The sequence below is a fragment of the Pezoporus flaviventris genome, unplaced genomic scaffold (genome assembly GCF_033815535.1).
Source record: "Pezoporus flaviventris isolate CSIRO_AGI_PZ_B2104156 unplaced genomic scaffold, CSIRO_AGI_Pfla_v1 ptg000036l, whole genome shotgun sequence".
Taxonomy (NCBI): domain Eukaryota; kingdom Metazoa; phylum Chordata; class Aves; order Psittaciformes; family Psittacidae; genus Pezoporus; species Pezoporus flaviventris.
In genome coordinates this window covers 13,553,293-13,576,569 of record NW_026892584.1, presented here as the reverse complement: position 1 = coordinate 13,576,569, position 23,277 = coordinate 13,553,293, and the positions used below count along the sequence as shown (strand labels likewise).

Sequence of the window (23,277 nt, the reverse complement as noted above, 5' to 3'; positions counted from 1 at the left end):
GACTAAAAGATCTTTAATAAAGAACTTCCCATGCTGAAGCCATAAAGTAGACCCCCAGTGTAATTTTTAGTCTGCAATTTGTCATTCTCTTTCTTCTGCTGCCTCTCTATCAGGGAAGGTGAAAGACAGATGAGGACCTGCAGCTACTTGCATCTTGCAGGACTAGTGTGTGTTTCTAGGTAACTTTTCAGGCATGTGTTCATGAGCTCAACAGTGATATAAGTGTGTGTGGACACACAAATCAGTCAGATACTGTCTGATGGCTTTCAGGGGGCCAACGCTAAACATTTCTGAAGTCAGATTCCTAAAGATTCCTAAACTAAGAAGATTCCTAAACTAGGATGCCCAAATCAGCATGTTGCAAATTTCTTCTCTGGCCTCAGACTTTTGATTTTGTCTTTTTGCTTCCAGTCAGGAAACTTCAGTTAGGGAAATACTGAGACTAACATATCAAAACACTGATCAGAAATGTTACATGAATCCAAATGATTGATGGAATTTCAGCCATTGATTATGAAAACATGAGTAAGCTAATAGTAATCTACAGAGGTATTAGCAGTGAATGATTTCCCAGTCCTCATTAGCAATATGCTTTGATGAGGGTAGAAAATGTTAGCTGTAGTTTCCCTTCAGTAAGCTCTTTAATCATAAGAGCTTACTGGCAGTGGGATTTGGGAGACTTACATGATCACAAAGTGAATTAAAACAATACCTTCTCTCCAGCTTCTCTGGGATAGCACACAGGAGAGAATGGTCTCAGAGCTGCTCAGAGCTGGCACTGGCATTCTCCAGTGAGGACTAGGCAGAAAGCTGCTTCCTCTTTAGTCAAGATCTTCCTCATTTTCAGGAGCACACTTATACCAGCTCTCCTGCAATGATCACCACATGCCAGTGAACTTGTTATAGCATGTTCAGGAGCACCTTCTCGCTGGTTTCCTGAGGTCTCATCCAAACCTTACTGCAGATACAGGGAAGATTCATGGACTTCTTCAGCGGCCTTTGGACTGCTCTGTGGAGGCAAAAATACAACAGCAATAGAGACACGGGTGAGAGGACTTTACATTACCACCATACTTCACTCTGAAAAGATGGCAAAAGAGATTCTGCAGCCCAACCCTGTGCTTCCCAGAGGAGTAAAATCAACATGAATCCTACTTAGTAAGTAATTCAAAATTACATTCTGGTTTGTGAATCATCTGCATCTCAGCCTTTCTGAAGATCTTGGGTAATGTCTTAGGTAATGAGATGAGAACAGTGCAGCTTCTGAGGTCATCTCTACCTGCTCACAGGGCTGCCAGCCTCCTGTGGCCCTAATTTCCAGCTGCTCTTTTAAAATGCACTCTGCCACTGAGCAGTTTGCCTCTAGAGATCTCAGACATGAAGTAATCCTCCTAGCTTTTCCAGAAAAAAGCTGACTAACATTAAACCTGTTTTACAGGTAGGTAGGCTGAGCTCTAGTCTGCTTGAGATCACAAAGGGTTATTTAGGGGCTGACACATTCCTGCAGCAGGGATGACCTCCTGGAAGGAATATTAACCTCTTTCGTTAAAGGAAAAGAGTGCCCAGGCAGAGGAGAGGGCTGGCCACACAGACTCTGTTTACATGCATGTTTTGCACATGACTACAAAGCAAATAAACTTCACTGGCTATGTGGCTTTGAATCCAGGTGTCCCTCAGACGAAGACAAGTGTAGGGTGAGCCCAAACACGATGCTTGGCCCTTTGGCTGAGCCATCTGGCAGGTAGGAATATAAAACTTGCTGATTGCTTTATGCCTGAGTCACCTCCTTTAGCATTTGTTATTGCCTAGCACGTTAGCATGTTGCCTGCTGGATAATAAATGACTTCATTCGCTGCAGCAGTGAGGACACTATTAAAAATTAACCCTGGCAAATGGTCCTGCATATTTCCTTTTTTTCAGTAAGAGCCAGACAAGGGGGAAGAGAGGAATGCTGTTGAAATCTGATTAGCAGAAAAGGCAAGTGGCGAGTTTAAGTAATGGGGATGGTTCAGGCTTCAGTTTAATCACTGCAGTTGTTGGCAATCAATGATCAAAATTCAGAGGGCTTACGGCACTTGGTAAAGTTAAAAGCAATGCAAGTAAAGAAGATTCAAAAGGCCTATTGCAGGGAAGGTCAAAGAATAGGATATACGGGGATTATTATTCTGACATGTAATGTATGACCAGTTCGCAGAAAAAAAATGAATTTATCACATGAACGTTATTACCACATGTAAGGAATTTGGTCCACAGCTGAAAAACTCTTCAGTTTTGGTTCATGTATTGAACTCTTTTCTCACAGTATCACACTTGCAACCATACCATATCTATAGCAGCATGAAGAGTATATTTACAGAAGTGAAGGGTTTGCATTAAATATCTGAAGGAATAAATCAGCTGACAGAGAGATCCTTCATTTTCTTGGCTTCTCTTGCCTCCAGCACCCACGCAGTATCCATTAAATTGTCTCAAGTCAAACCCTCACAGGCTGCATTTGAAACTTGGGCAAGGAGCCAGGCAGGCTTAGACAGCAGAGACTTTTCTGTCCTCACACACTTCCCACCATCTGTATGCTGCAGTCCAGAGCAGGGGAGCTCAGCTTTAGGCTCAACAAAAAATCTCTCTTACTCCCTTTGCATCACTCCAAGAGAGGGATTTGATCTGAAGCCTGCTGACAGCCACATTAATGATCCTGTTGTTGACACAAAAATTTCACCTTGTTCTGAGACATCATTCAGCTGGCTTTGGCACAGCAGTGAGCAGCACGCCCTATCCTGAGCCCACAGTTCCTCAGGTTTGTCCCAGACCCTTGAGTAGCTCCATCCGTAGATGTCTGATACCTGTAGATAATCTAGATGGTAACATAAGCTGTGATGCCAGGTGCAGTGATGGTGCAAGCAGATCTATCCTCTGGCTGGCATGCTTTTCTCCAGAAGCATATCATAGCTGAACTGAGGTATGATGGCGTTTGTCAGAGGGCCATGCTGAGGTCTGCACACTAGTACTGAATCAGCTGCACATCTCCATGTGGCAGAGGTATTTTAAAATGTTGGGCTTAAGCAGACATTATGCTGCAGCAGGGAAGATCATATAAAGTTCCTGCATAAACAGTGTACAAATTTGCTGGCTGAAAGGTACTCTGGTGTTGCTGTGTCCAAGTTGGAGATGTTTCTTACTCTAAAGATCTTTCCTTCTCTTTGGCATTTCAGGGACTGTGATTGAAATATTCCTCAGTTTAATTCCTGTGTTTCATTTATTTTCTCTCCTTTATCTCTCTATCCAGACAGAGCTTTGTCATTAACCCTAGTCCCTGGCTATCTTTATCAGATACCCAAGCCCCGAAGCACAAAATCCCTCCTGCTCCCTGGTCCTGCCCATCGCATCAAAGGGAAGTGCACCTCCAGAACAAGCAGCCCTGTTTCCCTTGCATGTGGGACTTGGCCATGCACCAGGCCACACACAGGAAGTCTTCCAAACTTACCAGCAGGTTAGGCTGATCCCAGGGAGCTTTGTTTCTCAGCATCTAACATATTTGCCTAATGTCTTGGTTAAAAAAAAGGGCATATCAGAAAGCTGTGCTTGCAAATGTTAGGGTACTCCCTGAGCATTTCCTAGATAGCTGCTCTATAAATGATGAGGAAGCAATTCAAGCATGTGACCACAAACAAGAAGGCATGTGGTGTGGTACGGGAACTGCCCTTGCTGGGATGTTCACTCTGTGACAAATGGGGCTTCACTCTATGTTTTAAGATCCTGTACTCATTGCATGCAGCAGGCAACAGTTTTACTGAACTCTTGCTGCAGCCAAGCATGCTGCTGGAATAGGGATTCTATTTTAATGATCTGGGAGTTATCACAACTGTTGTGAGTCAACACAACAACATTTTATAAATATGGTCTTTCTGGAGGTGGTAGTTTTGGAAAGCCCAATATCTTCAAGTTTGTTTGGCACTTCTTTGTAGGTTAGATGGTGGATGTGATCTGAAATCACTTCCTTTAACTCTAGTAGGTTTGGGATCACACTCAAACCGTGTGGCTATCTATGTATATATTTATTTCCCCTAAGTCTTTATCTTTCACTTGCCAGGTTGCCAAGGGCTAGGTGTGTTGTGAAGCAAGTATCTTGAAGGAGAAAGAAGTGTCGTATGCAAACATCTGTAGGCATACATCCAGCTGCTCAATTCACTAGAAAAGAAAGTAGTAAACTGCACCTGGAAAATCTGCCTTCCACAAACCAAGAGCTAGCTGGTAAATACTGCATACGTAGTTGAATGCTGCACACTTGTGTTTCCACTGGCTTTTAAGGAGAATGAGAAGGAAATGTGTTTTTAACACTAATTTAACTTGTACCCTGATCTACTACTGCAGAGAGTAATAACTGGTAACTTAGAAATTAGCCATCTGCAAGTGTTTGGTCCACAAGATTACTGCCAATGGTCTATTAATGAATGTCCCTGGGTTAGCACATCTGCAACATGGCAAAGGGAGTAACCAGTGTAGGACAGGACAGAGGATGCTTGTGTGCACTCCAAGGAAGACAGGTTCTGGCAGTGGTAATGTGTTGGGAGTTGTTGCAAGAGAAATAGATTTTACCACACTGCTTGGTAGGATTTTAGACATATCTGTCTACATTGGACTTCACTAAAAAACAGCAAGACCCAAACACTGCACAGAGTTATGCTAGTGTAGTGCTAATGCAATGCATGGACTTCTGCTTGTCTCATTACAGCAATACTTTTGAGTGCATCAAGTGCATCAAGTGTCTGTATCTCATCATACTAGAAAAGGCCAAATCTCGCATTAGCTTTGCCCCTCTATGTTTTCCAAAAATTCAGATCCAGATTGAAACACAGATTGTCAAAGGTCCATCTCCACTGCTAACAGTGGTGGGCAAGTCTGGAACTGCAAGGTCTTTGCTCAGACTACAGGAAGTGAATGGAGAAGAGCCACAGTACTACAGAAGCACCATGACTCCTCCAAGTAACAGTAGTTTGTGGTCATCATTCTGTATTTCTGTCTTCTGCTGAAGGGATTTGCTCAGTCAAATGCAGACCACTCAGATCAGGCACTAGGAGTTTCTATTAAAACACTATAAATGTTTACCTCAGGGTCTCTTCTAAGATGTTTCAAGGAAAGAGGATACTTGGATGGAGTGTTTAGCCAGAAGTGCAGGCATGCAGTGATAAACTGCAGGTTTTCATGGCCAAAGAGCTGTCCTCCTAGCATGGCTGAGTCCCATGTAGTGTCATGGAACTGCTGGAACAAGTCCAGAGAAGGGCCACGAGGATGATCAGGGGACTGGAGCACCTCCTGTATGAAGACAGGCTGAGAAAGTTGGGGCTGTTCAGCCTCAGCTGCGTGGAGACCTCATAGCAGCCTTCCAGTATCTGAAGGGGGCCTATAGGGGTGCTGGAGAGGGACTCTTCGTTAGAGACTGTAGTGATAGGACAAGGGGTAACGGGTTAAAACTTAAACAGGGGAAGTTTAGGTTGGATATAAGGAGGAAATTCTTTACTGTGAGGGTGGTGAGGCACTGAAATAGGTTGCCCAGGGAGGTTGTGAATGCTCCATCCCTGGCAGTGTTCAAGACCAGGTTGGACAAGGCCTTGGGTGATATGATTTAGCGTAAGGTGTCCCTGCCCACAGCAGGGGGGTTGGAACTAGATGATCCTAAGGTCCTTTCCAACCCTAACTATTCTATGATTCTATGATTCTATGCTGTGTTCACTGCCATGTGCTGTCACCAGCCAGTGGGGCTCCTGACAGATCCAGCCTTGAAAACAAATTGTCAAGCAAGGTGTTTGAGGTAGGTGTAAGATTTGTGTGGACAACCGTGTGTTTTATTGTTTTCAATACTCTGAAACACTTCTCAAGCATCTGCCTTGGTCTCACTCAGCATGCTGAGCTAGGTAAATGAGCTGAATTTTACTGAAAATGCAAGACAGTGTATAAAAAGTACAGAAGCATACCAATAATCCATCTTCTCTCATCAGTAATCTAACTTAGCTGCTGAAACAGCAAAGTACATAGTCCTTTTTCTAAGCGCACATTATGCAAAATCAGAGCCAGAGTTGTAACAAGAGTATTTGGAAATCAGGTCTCTCTTGTCATTTTGAGGTCAGGGAAATATCCTTTCCTGTCTATGAGGAGAGGATTCCTTCTAGTAGTCTACAGGAAGTTACACACAACAATGACCCAAATGCAGATGAATTACAAGGCTTTCAAAGAGGCTACCCATGGAAAAGGCAATTTGTGCCTCTTGAATTCTAGGGAAAATCCCAGTACAGGATAGTGGTTTGTTGCATCACTTTTCATTCCTGGGTAATATCTACTGGACTAGAATCCAGGCTACACACAGCAGAAGCAGATGTGTAGGGTCAAGGGTTTCCTTTCACATAGCAGATATGACCATTTTTGTCTTTGCTCAGTTCATTCACTGATGCTGAGCCAGAAGCAGGTACAAATCACCTAGTAGGCCATGAAGCTGAAACACTACCAGGAGCACTGGGGATGGGCAAGGCACTTCAGGCAAAAGAAGCACTTTGATTCTTACCATGTTAGGACAGAGAGCCATGTCTTATAAGCTATAGATGCTGGCCCTAGGATTACATAGGTGTGTATGGGGGTGCACAGAGTATGCAGTGCTTGTTCCAGTCTGCAGAACTTCCTGACCCCTCATCTACATGCTGATACCCTCCCTTCACTACTGCAGACTGTGCCTCAGACACTTTATTTTCTCCCCTATATGACAGGGATTTATGAAGGACTTTGCCAGAGCTGTTGTCTATAGCATGGCTTGCAGTGGTGCTATTGCTGTGGTGGCTGAAAGCCTTGGCGTACATGAGTTGCATTCAGAGTAAGCTTTGAACTTACATGTGCAAAGTGCAAGCAAAGTATTGTGTAAGGCATGCAAACTAGTGCTTTGTCCTGATTATTTTTTTTTTTAAAGTCCTGATTTCTCCACTGTTTCATACATGGATGGGAAGTGAATGTAAATCGACACCTTTCTGACGTGGCAGCTGTCGTGGTTTAAGCCCAGCCAGTAACTCAGAACCATGCAGCCGCTCGTTAATGCCTCCCTTCTCCTTCCCCCCACTCCCGGAGAGATGGGGAGGAGAATTGAAATTATCCATGGGTTGAGGTAAGAACAGTCTGGTAACTAAGGTATAACACGAAACTATTACTGCTACCACCAATAATAATAATGATAAGGGAAATAACAAGGGAAGAGAATACAACCGCTCACCACCTGCTGACCGATGCCCCGCCCGCCCGAGCAGTGATCTAGCCCTTCCAGGTAACTGCCCCCAGTTTTACATCCTGGGCATGATGTGCTATGGTATGGAATACCTCTTTGGCTAGTTTGGGTCAGGTGTCCTGTCTTTGCTTCCTAACCCTAACCCTAACCCTTCCCCTCCTCCCTGGCAGAGCATGAGACTCACAAAGTCCTTGGTCAGAGTAAGCATTACTGAGCAACAACTAAAAACATCAGTGTTATCGGCATTGTTCCCAGGCTGAAAGTCAAAAATACGGCACTGCACCAACTACTAACAAGGAGAAAAATGACTGCTACTGCTGAACCCAGGACAGTAGCATTTTGTGATGGCTTTGCTTTGGCATAAAAAGCAAGTGCACATTGTAAGGCTGCTGGTTCCCCTGCCTGAAGACAGCTAGGTGAATTGCACAACTAATGCTTGCTTGGCAAAACAGACCTAAAAGTACAGGGAAGCCACAGGTTTCTTTACACTGCAAAGGACAAGTGATGCTCCTGAAAAACAGTGGTGAATTGGTCATTGACCTTAACTCCTTTCCAACATCAATTAATTTTTCTCTTAGTTTGATATTGAAAACAAAGTTGTAACTCAATCATTGACTGTGGAATTCAACCCAGAAGAAATACAAGCACCACCAACAATGTGGGCCAGGTGTGAATTATAAAGAGCATCAGCAAGAAGCCTTCTGTATCCCAAGGGCATTAATACTGCAGCCAGTGCTATTCCTTTTGTATTTTTCTTTTAAGCCTGCCATTTTTAAACCCTCTCAGCAAGACCATTTCTTGCTGAGGATTTCTACCACAGCAAGCACTAATGCTAAAATGAAGATTGCCCTAAAACTGAGTGAAATCTCTGTAGTGGTACTACAGTTGTAACGATGCTGAGTTTTGTACCTACTAGTTCTTTAATAAAAATGACCATCTGACAGCTGTAGGGCAGCTTTAGACTTGTCCCATACACTGGGACAGGGTGCCATACCTTGGAAGAGCAGATGCGCACAGTTATCACCCCTTATCTTTCCAAAACCAGGAAGCAGTTTGAAAAGAAACTGAAAAAGGTAGATGGCCTTGAAGAGAGACACAAAACAATCATCTTTATTTATATACACAGACATTTCAAGTCACAATTGATTCATCTTTGTGTCAGGAATGATACAAACAAGGGACTGCAAGCATGCTTTTCTGGTTCTCAGTATTTATTTTTTTTTTCATATAAGAAAGGTTTTGTTTCCATTTTTTCCCTGTAAAAATGGAAAGGGAGAGAAATCCTACATTTTAAAATTAATTTATTTATCTATTTATGTACAACTCTTCATTAAAATTAAAGCAGAATTAGATGATAAACCCCTCTGGAGTTAGGAAATCCTGTCTCGATGGCTCAGATATTAATACAGTACACTCTCTCATGGTCATATCTTTCATCCTGATCAGTTATCTGTACTGCACTGTTATGGAGCCACTTCTGGGTAGAATCCCTTTGTTGTGAACCTACCTTTTTAAAGCAATAGTACAAAGGAAAGAAAGAACCCTCTGGTGTGCCATCTACACTGGGTATTTCTTGAAAGTAAGTGGGATTCCACCAGAGTTCTTTCCTCCCAGTAGAGCTGAATCACGGCTTAAGCTAATGAGATATCCCAACACAACTGAAGCCTGCCTTAAGCTTACCTTTCTTTAAAAGACCCTTTACCATGGGAAGGTGCCATTTGCTGTTTTTATTGCCTTCTAGTACCTCCACAATGTACCCCAAAACTCCACCAAGACAAGGAGGGGGTTTGTTTAATTTTAAGTGAGCATACAGCAGTGAGAGAAGACAGGCTCTGTCACTTGGAAACTAGCTCAGGACTGCCGTCAGACACCACACATAATTTCTGTATGACTTTGGTAACTTCAGGAGTTTGGTTTACTTGTTCACAGAAGTAAGGACAAAGAAAAAGGATGGCCCTTATTTCAGTGTGGGTTAAAATGCTCTATAAAAACTGTTAGCAGAAGCTTTTCTAGGTCTAGTTCAGCTTGAAAAGATACAGTTTTGTACAAAATGCTGTATGTTACCTGATAAAGATGTCCTTTTAGATTGCAGCTTATGAATTCACATAAGCCAGTGAAAACCAAATGCTTGGTTTCAGTGACTCAGAAAAGACACTTCTTGTTAACTGGATCTTCTCATTGCCCTTTCTTCTCATGCCAGGTGCAGTGACAGCAAAATAAATTTAATTCACAGACTCCTGTCAACCTCTGGATCTTTGGATCAGTTCTTACTCCCTCCTGGCCTCATTCATTGCTTCTGAGGATGAAGCCCTACACACCTGCCATGGTTGAAACTGTTCTTATATCATCTTCCCAATGCAGAGACTTCAAGCATATGAAATCTTGAGGTTAATGCCGTAGTCAAGGCTTCAACCAAAGCTGTTGCTGCAGACCTGAGCTGATTTTTTTGAGAATGCCATGGTAGTTGCTAGTACTTAACAGATAGAGGAATTGTCAAAGGTAGTGTTCTGCTTATCAAGCAATACAAGAAGATGTGAGTTTTCCAGCAGAGTAGCAGTCTGGATGGGGGTGGCAGTACCATAGGATGAATTCCTCACTTAATCTCAGATTAGTTTTGATTTTTCTCTATTTGTATACAATGGAGATAAATATCCTTGCTTTGTATTTTCTACTTTGAATTATAAGTTTCTGGAGGCATGTCTGTCCTGGGTTCAGCAGTAGCAGTCATTTTTTCTCCTTCTTAGGATTTACGGCCTGGGCTTAAACCATGACAACGTCTTTTACCATGCATTCATGTATTCATCTAGTAAGGTTAGCTGTATTGAAACCTTTTTGTGTAAAGATTAAGAACCACTGAAAATCAAAACCAAGTGAGGCAAGCATGAAAATCATCCAGATCATCATCTGGATGTACAACTAAAATAATTTCTGTTCCTCTGCTTTCAATAGAGAACAACACTGTGGCAGTGTTATTGTGTTGGATGTGTTAGATGGCTAATGAAAACTGCACAGAAATGCAAGTTATCCAAAGGAATGCAAAATTTCAGGAGTTTAATACACTTCACTTGGCAAATGAGTAATTTCGGCCTTGCTGTGCTGAAAGAACAAAATTGTCATATTTGTAATGACACTACAGGAATAAAGGACTAAAAGCGCATGCCAGTTCTGAAGAAATTGAGAGGTAAGAGAGAGGAGATGTAGACTAACACACATCCATGAGTCTAACCCCTAACTGCATGCAACATTTAGAACAAATTTTGACTGCGAGCAGAATTAAAGACATGGGAAAATGTGTCAAGAGTTTACCAAAAGGGTATTATAGCTACCTCTGGTAAGAGGGCAAATCTTACCAGATAATGAAAAAAATACAACTAGTTTATGACTTTAGGACAGCCTTCAGTACTGTGTCCCAAAGGAAATTGATAGTTCTGCTGGAAAATGGATTCTGACTAGACAAAAATGCGATTACAGGGCTGGCTAATGGGGACTGTCAGGCTGCATGCTGCAAAGGGAACTGTCAGGCTGAAAGATAGTTTGTAGTCAGGGTTCTTTTGGACAATACTCATCTTAGTTCCAGTTAGTGCCATTTGGAAAAGACAGAAGCATGCTAGTGACATTTGCTAATGATTAAGGGGAATTATCAGAGGAAGATGGGAAGAAGGGGTTGGTGTAATAGGAATTGAATAGAATGTAGTGGTACACAATGCAGGGTCATGTGCTTACAAAACCTTTTTAGTACATTGGGGACTTCCATTCCACTTGCATTTGCACCTGGGGAGGACAAAGAAAAAGAGGAACCCTATCTTAATAGTCAAAGATTATGAGCCACCAATTTGATATGACCTTGATAATGTGAGCCAGGATATACCAGACATTTACGGTACAGAAAGGAGAGTGTTTATTCCACTGCACAAGACATCTGGAGCAAATTATATAAAGAAAAAATGGGATGATAAAAAGAATTGCGAGCCTGTCCTTAATGACAGGAGATTTTGAGCTTGGCTTGTATTACTTAGCAAAATAAATGTCAAGGGGAGATGACAGTGGGCCCTATAAATACATCAGGAGTGCAAACATCAGAGGGTAAGAGTTATTTTAAGGTGAAAAATAATTTGGCAAAAGAGCAAGTAGGTATAACGTGTCAATAAATAATTTTGGCCTATAAATTAGGCAGTCTGTAATCTTCAGAGAGAGGCTTTCAGAACAAAGAGGAAGAGACTGACAGGTATCTAAATGCGTCTGATGTGATTACCTGCAATAGCAGAAAACTGGTTCCTCTGATCAGAAAACCCCTTCTGGTCCTGCCTTTCTAGGCTGTAGCACAATGGAGTACCTATATGTTAATAATGCAAGTGGCAACAGCAATGAGTTATTAATCAATAGTATTAATCAGGATAACTGGATGTTGCTTGTGACAGGATCAAACCAGGAGGACAGACAAATCACTTCTTTGTAAAATAAAAACCCAAAGGAAAACATCTCCATCCAGGCTTGGTTTTCAGGGAAATTTACCCCTGGTTCCTATTCATTTTGGTAGTAGCAATGTAATTAACCAAGACTAACCTGTTTTGTGGAGTTTCTGTGATGGTGAGATCAGTATCAGGTCCAACATCTGTGAATAGGTCCAGGGACTGAGTTGTCAATATTAAGATTTAAAATTTTTAAACATTTCTTATAAAAACTGAAACATGAATTTTGTCTCCTATAAAGCTTCATGAATGTACAATGTGATTCCTGGATAGAGATCACATCAGCTCCACAGTTATTAGTTTACAGGTTTCTCACTGACCTTAGCTCAGCTCTGGGAATGGTGCCAGCACAATTACAGTAACTCTGAGCAGGGCAAACATAAAGCTCCTCTATCTACCCTGAAGCTGTGCCAGATCTTTCTCTTGCTCAATAATGGGAAGATGCATTTCTTCTTTGTTTGGTTTCAGACAGTTTAGGATAGGTTGGCCATAACAAGATTATTTCCAGCAAAAGAAGGGAAAGAAGTAGACTACTGTGGAGACGGGTACACACATGATACTCCATGGATAGCCTTTGGGAAGTGTATCCCAGGAAGAGGTGTGGAGGAAAACTGAGTCAAGGTGACTTGAGCTAGTTGCCTGGAAGATAAATGTCAGAGGCTGGAATAAAATTCAAGGGGCAGAATCTTGATTCAGTGTTGTTTTCACTGAATCGCATTACCTTCCTGGAGCCCATCAAGGCCCATTGCCTTCCTTCCTGTGAAGATGGGCAGCTGGACTGCAGTGACACCAGGTGGAGCTGAGTGAGCTCATCACCTTGGAAAATGAGGCCCCTGGTGATTATCTCTGATGTTAATTGAGTGTCAAACCCTGCAAGAGGGGAGTCAACACATTTCCTGATCTATGGTCTAAGATAGCGTTTTCCAAACCGCAGGGTAAATTTAATGTTGCTGCAGAGGAAATGCTGATGCAATCCACCAGCAGCTGCTGCTCTCCAAAGTCCTCACAAAGGTACAGTATATATGGGAGGTGTGAGAGGGTAAGTGCATGCAAATAGGGCATTTAAAACCCCAGCCTCTTCTACATGGCAGGCAGGACTCCATGTCTTCCCTCCAAGCCTCCAGTCTTCCTGCCCCCAAAAGAAGCACTGCTAAGGACTGCTCCCAAGAAAACACTGGGTACCATCCTGACAGTAAACCCATGAAAAAGCAGTCTTTTCATGTGGGAAAACCAAGGATGTGATCACATTTCCTATGTGCTCAATTTATGAATCATACATCTAAAGTGTGCAAATGTGGATTCCTCCTAAGTGTGAGTGAGAATGGCAAGAACAATGTTCAAATACATTGTGGTAAGTCTAAAAGATTGGGTAATGCGTGTGTTCAAATAGGCAAATCTAATTTATGAACAGATGAGTCTGGATGATTGAATTAACCTCGTTTAATAGATTACTGCCTCTCAGTGGAGCTGTGAAAACTAACTGCATTGTGCTTTAGTCCCTTGCTTTTTAAAACAGATCATCTTAAGGGAAAGCAAACATGTTTGGTTTAGACAGTGGAAAGTCTATTAATGTGGTCAGTTAAGATGGCTATGCATGGTGACTCATTAAATGGGAGAAGGTTAATCCTGTGCACTAGCCTGTCTATGCCCTGGGTATGCATTTGGCACTGGTGGCTCTATGTGATTTTCTGCTGCCCAAGAAAATTCCCCCCACGAATCAGTAAGTATCCTTTATTAGTATTGAGGTTGAATATTGAAAAAGGAATATGATGATGCCATGGCAATCTCCAGACAGGAAATGGTGAACGGGGAAAGAACAGTGAATTGTCATTCACGGAGCTGGACTAGAGTTGTATTCTTGCACCAAAAGAGCTGTCTGATCGTGACACCAACAGAAGTTGAACCATATCCTAGTCTTTCGACCACTCTAGTCTGCAACTTTAGTCTTTTAAACTGTTTCTCATTTTTAAAAAATGCAAAACCATTTGATGAACTCAGCCCTGTTATACACCACAAGCTGTATTTTCCAGTCCTCAACACACCACAGGAGTGTGGAGTCACCTTTCTGCACAATGGTTAATTATCCGTCAGCGCACAAAGAACGTTTCAGATGCCCTCAACTCCCCTCCTACTGCCACCCCAACACCTTCAGCTGTATGGTCACTTGCCACCCAGACCCTGCTGCCTTTCCCGTCCCGTTCCTGTCCTCACTGCTCTCCCCCCCTGCTCTCCCCACTTGGCTGGTGACATTCCAACTCTTCCCCCTGCAACTATCGCCCTGCGCGTCTTCCAGACAGGGAGGGGGGGGGGTGGGCGGAGCATCGGAGTGGTAGGCGGGGCCTCTGGGACTGTAGGCGGGGCCCCATGGCGATGGGCGGGGCTTGTTTCGGTGGGCGGGGCCGAGTGAGACTACTTGGTAGAGCGCCGCCGCGGCAGTGGTTGCCGGGTGACGGCTGGTCTCGGTGTGCCCCGGCCGCCCGGGCCCGGCCGGCAGGTAAGTGCCGGCCTCCCCCTGCCACGAGAAGTCAGCCCCGTGCAGAGGGGTCGTGCTTTTCGGGGCTGGGGTGGAGAGACAACCTGGAGGTGGCTTTGTGAGTGTGGTAGGGACTGGCTGAGGGGTGGTTTCCCCTTTGTTACCCAGCGCTTGCACACGTAGGTTTAAGGGTCTTTAAGAAAGGCTTTTGTGGTGAGTGACCATGCTGAGTGATGTGTCCCAGGGCTTGAAGGCCCCCAGAGTGTGAACAGATGGAAAGCACCTGAGGGTCTCTGTTTATGGTGTCACTGATAGTGGCAATGAATCTGATAGGTTTAACAGTGTATTTAGATTTTGTGCTTTGGTATAGCTCTGAGGAGGAAAATGCTGATGAATAAATAGTCCCGGGCCATTGCAAGCTGTATCAGCATCCCTGGGTATTTCATGTTGAGAGAATGTGGCCTTTGCATTCTCTGTCTCGGTGTTAACATTGAGAATTGCTGTGCTCCTGTAGGTCTGACTTCTCAAGGGATTGATACGTGGATATGTCTGCCTACGGGCAATTAAATATGTTCGTTTAGTTGTACTCTCCAGCCAACAGAAGAGAGAACAGGCTCATGGCCTGGGATGTTATCACACCTGTTCTTACACAGCTCAAGGGACCTGGTCCTATATAAAAGCAGAATTTGGTTCAATGTGAGTCCAGATGAGAGTTTAGCCCTGAACTGGAGTGATATTATTATTTTGATGATGAAGCATGTGCTTATCTAACTGAAGCTCCTCGGAGAGCTTAAAGAAACAACATTTATTGTCTGAGTTTGAAGTCATATATAATTTAGCGCTGCAAAATAGTAACATTATGTAATATACTACAAATTTGGGATTGCTACATTTCTCACTGGTTTAAATGGTTTAATATCTATTCAGGAGGAATTTTGAAGACATTATTTTTATGTTTTTTTTTAAATCAGAAAATTCATGAACTTTTAACAGAAATAAATTTAGTTACATCTGCATAATTTTTATTTGCTAGATTCATATGTTGGCTTGAAAAACAATTGAGAGCAAAACCTAGGGCTACAAGTACTTGCTATAATAAGTAGTATAGTACTTGCTGTAATAAGTACTTGCTATTATACAAATCAGAAGACCAGATTTGCCATGCCATCTATAATAAAGGCCAATATAGCTGTATTTAAAAGAAAAGACTGTGGACCCTGGCCAGTTCAAAGGAACATTATCTGATATTTAAAAAGAAAAAAGTATTTCAGCAGACACTAATTTCTTTGATTGTAGTGTCTCACATCAGGAAGCAGTATTTGAAGTATAGAGTAATGCTGGCTGTTTATCTTACATTTTTTGCATCTCAAGTTTATATTTTTCCGAGTTACTAGCATAGGTAGTGCTTGGGTATATTTTTGTTTGATTTTAACAGAGCACTCACCCAAGTTCAAAGTGATGAATGTGGAAGAAACAAACATATATAGAATGGAGAGTTACACATAAATTATTGCTGTTTGGGAAAGAGCATTAAGCTACCATGGTAGTTCTCTGAAAATATTATCTTGCAGCAAGCCAAAAGACAAAGAGCATTAAAATTTTGAAGAAGAGGAATTGAAAACACTGACAATTCATGTACTGTTTCTCTGGCCATTATCTTGAATCTTGTGTTCAGTTTTGACCATCCTGGAGGGTAAATGGCAGGTCTGAAATAGTTTCTGTGAAATACAACAAGATAGGAAATGGACAAAATATATGAGACTTTTCAGCTAGGAGAGGAGATGAAAAAGGTGGTGGTGCAAAAGAAAGCTATGAATTAATGGATAGCATGGACATATGGATGAATCCTCCATAATTCTACCTGACTCCTTTTGACTTCATTTATAATTTTAGCCTCCACAGCAACCTATGCCAGTGTCTTCCACGATTTAAACAAATATAAAAATGCACTTTCCTCTTTTTAGAAACTGATTTCCAACAAAATTCCTGATGTTTCTTTAGTCAGTGGATGACTATTTGTGATGTCTTGAGGCATGACAAATAATTGCTTCCCTACATTATCTCCCCAGCTGTCGAGCACAACACACCTTTTGGTTTGGGAAGTTACTGAGTAGCTGATTGCTAGAAATTTAAACAGTGTGTCAGGGGAAGTGTCACTTTGGGCTACTTCTGACCCTATTTTTTAAGCATCTGTTTCTGATCGCAGTAGCTAGCTGGACATCTGCCTTGACCTAGGAGGACAGTTATAATTCAACCTCATTGGCAGCCTATCTTGAATTTGCAAAGTTATTTTCTTCCCTTGCTAAAGTTTTGGGAGTATTTGTGCCATCTTCCACGGTTTAGTATTTTCCTATGAGTTCAGCTAGAATTAATCTCTTTTTGTACAATGTCTCCCATGTGAGCAATACATTGGAAATCGGAAACATCCCAGTGTTGAAAATGGCTTTTCAAATGGATTTGTAGGCCATGGAATCTCCTGCTTCAATCAGATAATTACCTAATAAAATGGATTGAAAATTGTTTGGGAACAACAGAGCACTTTGAAACTCAAAAATGCCACATATGATGCATTTTCATCCTGTGCGGAAGTTTGGATTTCAAAGGGCTCATAAAAGCAATTCAACCAGTAGCTGGGTTTCACTGTCCTTTTCTTAGCTGGAATCTGGCAATACTTCTAAATGGTGGGTGCTAAAAATGCTTTGAAGACCAAAACCATGGTTTTAATATTCTGCAGCTTTGTACTGTCACTTAGCTCTGAGTCCATGGGTTAGAGTGGCCTGTGAATGAGCAGCCGGCACTATTGGAAGCTTGATATGAGAGTGTGCTCACCTGTGCAGGGAGATAGTCAGCTCTCTGTCTCTCAGAAAACTTTGCTGCACTGTCATATTATCCTAATGAATGGGGAGAGCCTGCAAGATCTTTGGGCATGTGGGAGACATGGGGGAAGGTGCTGGAGAGAGACCAGTATACAGGCAATTTATCCAGCTTCTTTATGGGAGAGTGTAAACTGATGTGAAAGCCTCTTGCCACTGGTAAAGAGAGCAAGGCCAGGTTAGAAGCAGTATTTGTGCAGGGTGAGCAGAGTTTACCTGTGACAAGAAAGGATAATTAGTGTAACACTAAAGCAAAACCAAGTTTGCAGTGAGAGAGAGAGCTTCTTTTTTTATTTGGCCCATCTTTGCAAGAATTGACCCTGCCTTGTGTATAGTATTTTTTAAAGTGTGTGAAGTCTTGAGTCTGTGTGGGACATATTAACTTATTCTTTGGCTCTCGTTGCTTACAGAAGATTAATCTCAAACATTTTGTACCGTGTGGCCATGAGTGGAATATGATACAATCTATGCAAATCAGTTGAAAAATTAGTTTATTCATTTCCAAAAGCTTTGTTCAATAAGATACCTTTACAGTGATACCAGAATAGATCCAAAGGCCTCAACCACAAGCACTAACCCAGGGAAATTATTTCTCAGGTGATGAATTAGCCCTGAGCTGCTCAAATCTTGATTAATTCTTTTTTTTTATCCCCCCTCCCCCCCAATATGATTTCATAATTTTGCTTCTTACTGTTTAAATATATATATTGCAGGCTATGTGCTGAGACAGTATTGATTATTTTTCCAGATGTTAAATATGCATCATAAGTGGAGAGCTCCCTGAAGGTAACTTTTAACACACTTAGACTTGCATACAGAGTGGTTGTAGGATGTGCAGTGCACACCTTGGGCACGTGGGTAGGCTGACTGCTTTTTTTTTTTTTTTTTTTTCAGCAGCGGCTCAGAAATAATACACTGGGATTCATATTTTGAACTCTTCTCAGTTAAATTGGAAGCTAAAAAAGGTACAATTTGGGCAAATTTTACTGAAGTGTGAGCCTTGACCTATGGGACTTCGTGTAACATGGCTGATGAAGAGTGGAGAGATGTTCTACCTGCTTGTGGCCCATCTCTTGCATAGGTGTTGTGGTGAAAGAATACACATCTGGAGGAGGCTGTTGGGAACGTTTTTAATAATACTTTACATTATATCAGTGGTCTTGGGCTAGATGCATGATGAACCTTGTATTTGGTTCATCCCTCTACTTGCTCTAGGCAAAGTTCTCCACATGAGTGAGTCTTTTTCAAGATGGGGACCTAAATCCTATGATACAGACTTAGATTTACATTTTGAGCTTGGAAAGTATAGATGCCTGCCCATGACATGAAGAGGGACTTGATTGCCTTAAAATTTGTCTTGTTTTCTTAAGTGTATCTGTTGATCTTAAAAAGATACTAACTCTGCAAACCCTGATGTTGTTCATGTCCTTTCTTGATGTGTACAGTAACATGAGAGCACCTGCAATTTAAGTAATTGCTGAATTAGGCCTTCTGAATGCAATAAAGGTAAATGAATGACCTGGCTGATGTTTTAGAAAAAAAAAAAAAGCAGTTGCTTGGGTTATATCCAATAGATATTAAGATAAACTGTGGGTTATCAAACATGAGATCAAATCTTAATTCAGCCTGGCAGGATGCACTTGCCTGTACATTCTGTCTTCTGAAGTAAGACTAGAATATCATATGTAAGGCCCCAGACTAAGGATATTAAGCATTTCCTGATAAAAGGCTTCATTAAGCTGGTGCTGTGGTTTAAATTAATATCTGTACCTTGGGAATAGTTTAAAAGAATAACATTATAGTTGAGTACTTTTTATTCTAGCAAAGCTGAAAATGTAATGTTAGAATTGCCTAAACTAATTACTTTCCCTGATCTTCTGCTCCAGTGACGTCTGCATTTAAGGCAGGATCTATGTCTGTGACAAGCACAGGTATGCTGCTTCCTGTGTACCTCCGCATAAGCTATCTGTGACAGGATACCTATGTAAGGACAGGAAGATTTTAAACAGAGCATCCTTGTTTCTCCCTCGTTTAACAGGGGGACACTGCTGCATTAAAACTTGTGATCATAAAGAACCAAATGTAGCTTCCTGATCCCTAGCTAGCCTGCCAAAGTTAAAGTAGTGAGAGACTTATTCTTACCTGTCCCACTAACTGAAATGATAAGATCATTTGGCAGCCTTCTAGCAGTGAACACAGGCACCTTGGAGCTGTTTTTCCATAACCCCTGCTGTTCACCAGCTATCCCCCTACTTTACTTTTCTTAGGCTGATTGTAGGAAGGAGTGGGGGCAGACAGCAGAAGGCCATTTGAGATATTTTCTTATAGTAGGAAGTTCACCTATATAAGAAAATAAAATCATCTCAGTCTGTAGCATCTTGCATTTTCTGCAAAGGTTTCAGGTAATCCATGCTCATTCACAGCTGCTGTCTGTAAGCTTGCACTGCAGAGAGTACCAATGAATGTTTGTAGCCAGGCAGAAATTGCCACTGATCCCCTCACACCACAGGACTCTAAGAACCAAACACAATTGTTTGGACACTGGTCTATTGTTTTGTTGACACCTAATAGCACATAAAATAGAATGACCTGCTTTTTACCCTGCTGTTGGACAACATTTGGCAAGCTAGCTTCAGAATTATTTAATTTAAAGACATATCCAGCACACATCAAAAGAATTTCTCATCACCTTACAACCTCCTCAGCAGGATTTGGGAAAGTATTATATATCCTGATTTTTTAATGCATGTAATTTGTAGATAAAATAAAGGAGAAGTGCCTTTTTATTTATTACTGCTGTGGTTTTTTTTTAAGATTATGAAACACCTTTTATTTCAAGCATGTTGGCTCAAACCTAGTCTGGGTTTGTAGCATGCATTTTCTTCTTTGGGATCATCGTTGCTTTAGTTCCCAAGAATTTTCACCAAGGACTATGTGGGACATAGATCTCAAGGCTCACCTATCATGGTCATGACAACTGTAGAGTAAGATTTATATATAGTACCAAGGGACTTTCTGGCCTTTAAATAACAAAACACAAATTGGTACACATGCTTTATATTTGCAAATTTGGGTGCTTGAACTAAAGCCTCAAATTGGCTGAACTGTTAAATAAACCAAACATTGTAAGAATTTGAGTCATTCAATGTCTTTGAAGTCAGTGAATTTTTGATAAAAGAAGATGGGATATCATGATATTTCAGCATTCTTATAAAAGCTGTTTTTTCTTTAGTGGGGCACACAAGTGGAATATTTATATATGCTCTTTATAGTGTTTACATGATCCCTTGATATTAAAGTAGCGTTACTGAAGTAGTCATTACCTCCTTCTGCTTAACAAAGCAGAAGATTAGAACAAGATTGTTTTGTCCTATACAGAAAAGATTCACATTGGTATCAGGTTGGATGTTTTATTTTTCAATTTTGGAAATTACACCTGCTAAAATAGATTGATATGTTGCAGGATGCTTTGTATTACATAAATGTAGCAGGAACTGGTTTTGCCATTAGGGGTGGATTATTTTAACGGTAGTTTCCTGATGACATCATAATAAATTCCAGCTGCCCAAAGCGTTATTTTCCAGAAGAGGTTATCTGTAGTGCACTTGCACAAGATTACACTTAAAAGGGCATTCATAGTTCCCTTGGGACTTATAAACCAAACCTTTTGTTAAATCTTAGTCACCCCAGATTTCTTTGTTTTCCTTCTGTGGTAGTGGTAACAGTATTTTTAAATAGCAATGTATTTGCTTGGACAAGCTCTTTAAGTAATGTCTTGGCTTCATTAGAAATTATCATGCCTAGTCACACTACTCAGAGGGTCTTTACCAGACTCAAGAAACCATAATTAATATGAAGTCAAACATTTCTGGCAATTTCTGCATTTGAAATGCATATTAATAAATATTTAATGAGAATACATGATCCCATCATTGACTCTTTGATAAATCTTATAGCAGGAAAAGAAAACCTTGGAGTTTTACCAGTTTGTTGGACCCTAAGAACATCAAATAACTATGCTCTGCCAATTTCTGTCTAGCAAATTACAGTATTCTGCAGGATTTTGAATAACATGTTCCAAGGATCATATAATTTTGATAATAATCTTTATTAGCTGTATTACTCTATATATGTTGACAATGTTGTGCAGTTTTTGATGAACTTTCACAACATGTATGTGAATTGAATAGCTTACCATCATCATGCTTGCTTTGGGAAGGAGAGTGGCAGTGATGGGGAAAGTTGGCAGATTAACTGTAGAAATAAAGACACTGATTAGCTGCTTCTAGTTATCCACATGTGCAAGAGGCTGCAAAGTTTACAAAGCCTGCAAAATCTAATTTGTTGATTTCTTTCATTTATTCTTGCCAATGCTCACATGCAGGACAAAACACCATGGTTCTTTAATCCATTTTCTTTCCTGACATTCTCATCTACTCACTGATATTACTTTGTTCTCTCATTGAATTTATTGAAGGTTTTTGTTCGGTGCAGTTAGCTTCCATCCTTATTGGTCCTACAAAGTCTTTCAGCAGCCATCTCCATTCCCATTGAGAGTATAGATCCAACATATATCCAATGTGACTGTCTTCTCTGTGGAGTTGTCCTGGGTTCAGCAGTAGCAGTCATTTTTCTCCTCCTTGGTAGCTGGTGCAGTGCAGTGTTTTGACTTTCAGCTTGGGAACAGAGCTGATAACAATGATGTTTTGGTTTGGCCAAGGACTTTGTGAGCCTCATGCTCTGCTAGGGAGGAGGGGAAGCCAGGAGGAAGCAGAGACAGGACACCTGACCCAAACTGACCAAAGAGGTATTCCATACCACAGCACGTCATGCCCAGGATGTAACTGGGAGTGAGCCGGAAGGGCTGGGAGACTGCGGGGTTGGAGGAGGTATGGGTCGGTGCTTGGTCGGGCTGGGGGGGGCAAGTTATCGGTCTGCTGGTGGCAAGGTGTTGTATTCTCTTCCCTTGTTATTTCCTTTATCATTGTTATTATTGGTGGTAGCGGTGGTGATTTGTGTTGTACATTGGTTGCTGGACTGTTCTTGTCTCAACCTGTGGGAGTTGCACTCTTTCAATCCTCCTCCCCATTCCTCCGGGAGCAGGGAAGGGGAGAGCCCCGGGGGAGGGGGGGGGGGCAGGGTCTTGATTGCTCTCAGCCCGACACCACTCACTGGGAGTGAGTGAACAAGCTGTCTGGCTAGGGTTTAAACCACAACAGGAGTATATCTTCAGTTTCATGACTTCTCAGACCTCTTTTATGACAATGAAGTTTTTCCAGTTCCTGTAAACTGTCCCACTGAAGCTGGTATTAGTTTGGGTCAGTGATTGCTTGTCCTGTGCATTTGACAGAGTCATAGATTTTTGTCATGGTTTGACCCCAGCTGGCAACTAAATACAATGCAGCTGCTTGCTCACACACACACACACAGAGCCACCCACCCACCCAGTGGGGTGAGAATTGGGAAAACTGTTGAGATAAGAACAGTTTAATAACTGAAATAAGGTATAAAACACTAATAATAATAATAACGAAAGGGAAATAACAAAGAGAGAGAGAGAAAACAAACACCCCCCTGCCCCCAAACAAACAACAGTGACACCCAGTACAATTGCTCACCACCCACTGACTGATGCCCAGACTGTCCTTGACCAGTGATCGGCCCCTCCTAGCCAACTCCTCCCATTTTATGCACTGAGCGTAATGTGCTGTTGTATGGAATATCCCCTTGGCTAGTTTGAGTCAGGTGTCCTGTCTCTGCTTCTTCCTGGCTTCTTGTGCCCCTCCTTGCTGGCACAGCATGAAAGATTGAAAAGCCTTTGATCAGGTATGTGCTACTTAGCAACAACTAAAACATTGGTGTGTTATCAGCATTATTCTCACACTAAATCCAAACACAGCCCTATACCAGCTGTTAGGAAGAAAATTAACTCTATCCCAGCCTAAACCAGGACAACTTCTCATTGCTTCTTGGCATTTTAAGTGAGTGGGTGAGGTGGCTTTACAGGAATGATTTTACCTGTCCAGAATAGTCAGGTGGACCTGATAAACATGAACAATCTAGCTCCTGTATCTGTAGGGGGATAAGTGTTGTGCTAGGCTCCTACGCAGTACTGCAGATTTCGGAGGTTTATGTATTTTTATGTAAGATGAGTACCTTACTACTAGGAATCTTGCACTCTTAGCTTTTCTGTATTCCTCATTT

General features: G+C 41.7%; 1 protein-coding gene and 2 long non-coding RNA genes across 6 annotated transcripts in view; 2 read left to right on the top strand and 1 right to left on the bottom strand.

Moving 5' to 3' along the window:
• The first annotated feature begins 4,092 nt into the window (after positions 1-4,092).
• LOC133274759 (uncharacterized) lies at positions 4,093-10,415 on the top strand. Its single transcript, XR_009745238.1, has 3 exons — positions 4,093-4,248; positions 9,459-9,757; positions 10,208-10,415. It is a non-coding gene; the product is annotated as an uncharacterized LOC133274759 (long non-coding RNA).
• A 254-nt stretch (positions 10,416-10,669) lies between these two features.
• On the bottom strand, positions 10,670-12,615 carry LOC133274255 (uncharacterized). The gene is made up of 4 exons (XR_009745084.1): positions 12,449-12,615; positions 12,281-12,366; positions 11,511-11,591; positions 10,670-11,029 (listed from the first exon to the last, which is right to left on the bottom strand). It is a non-coding gene; the product is annotated as an uncharacterized LOC133274255 (long non-coding RNA).
• A 1,589-nt stretch (positions 12,616-14,204) lies between these two features.
• LOC133274254 (ras association domain-containing protein 8-like) overlaps positions 14,205-23,277 on the top strand; it is a 120,588-nt gene continuing 111,515 nt past the window's right edge. For all 4 annotated transcript variants that reach the window (XM_061463199.1, XM_061463200.1, XM_061463198.1 and 1 more), the window contains exon 1: positions 14,205-14,221. The gene's annotated coding sequence lies outside the window, so the exon portion shown is untranslated. The remainder of the gene's footprint in view (positions 14,222-23,277) is intronic.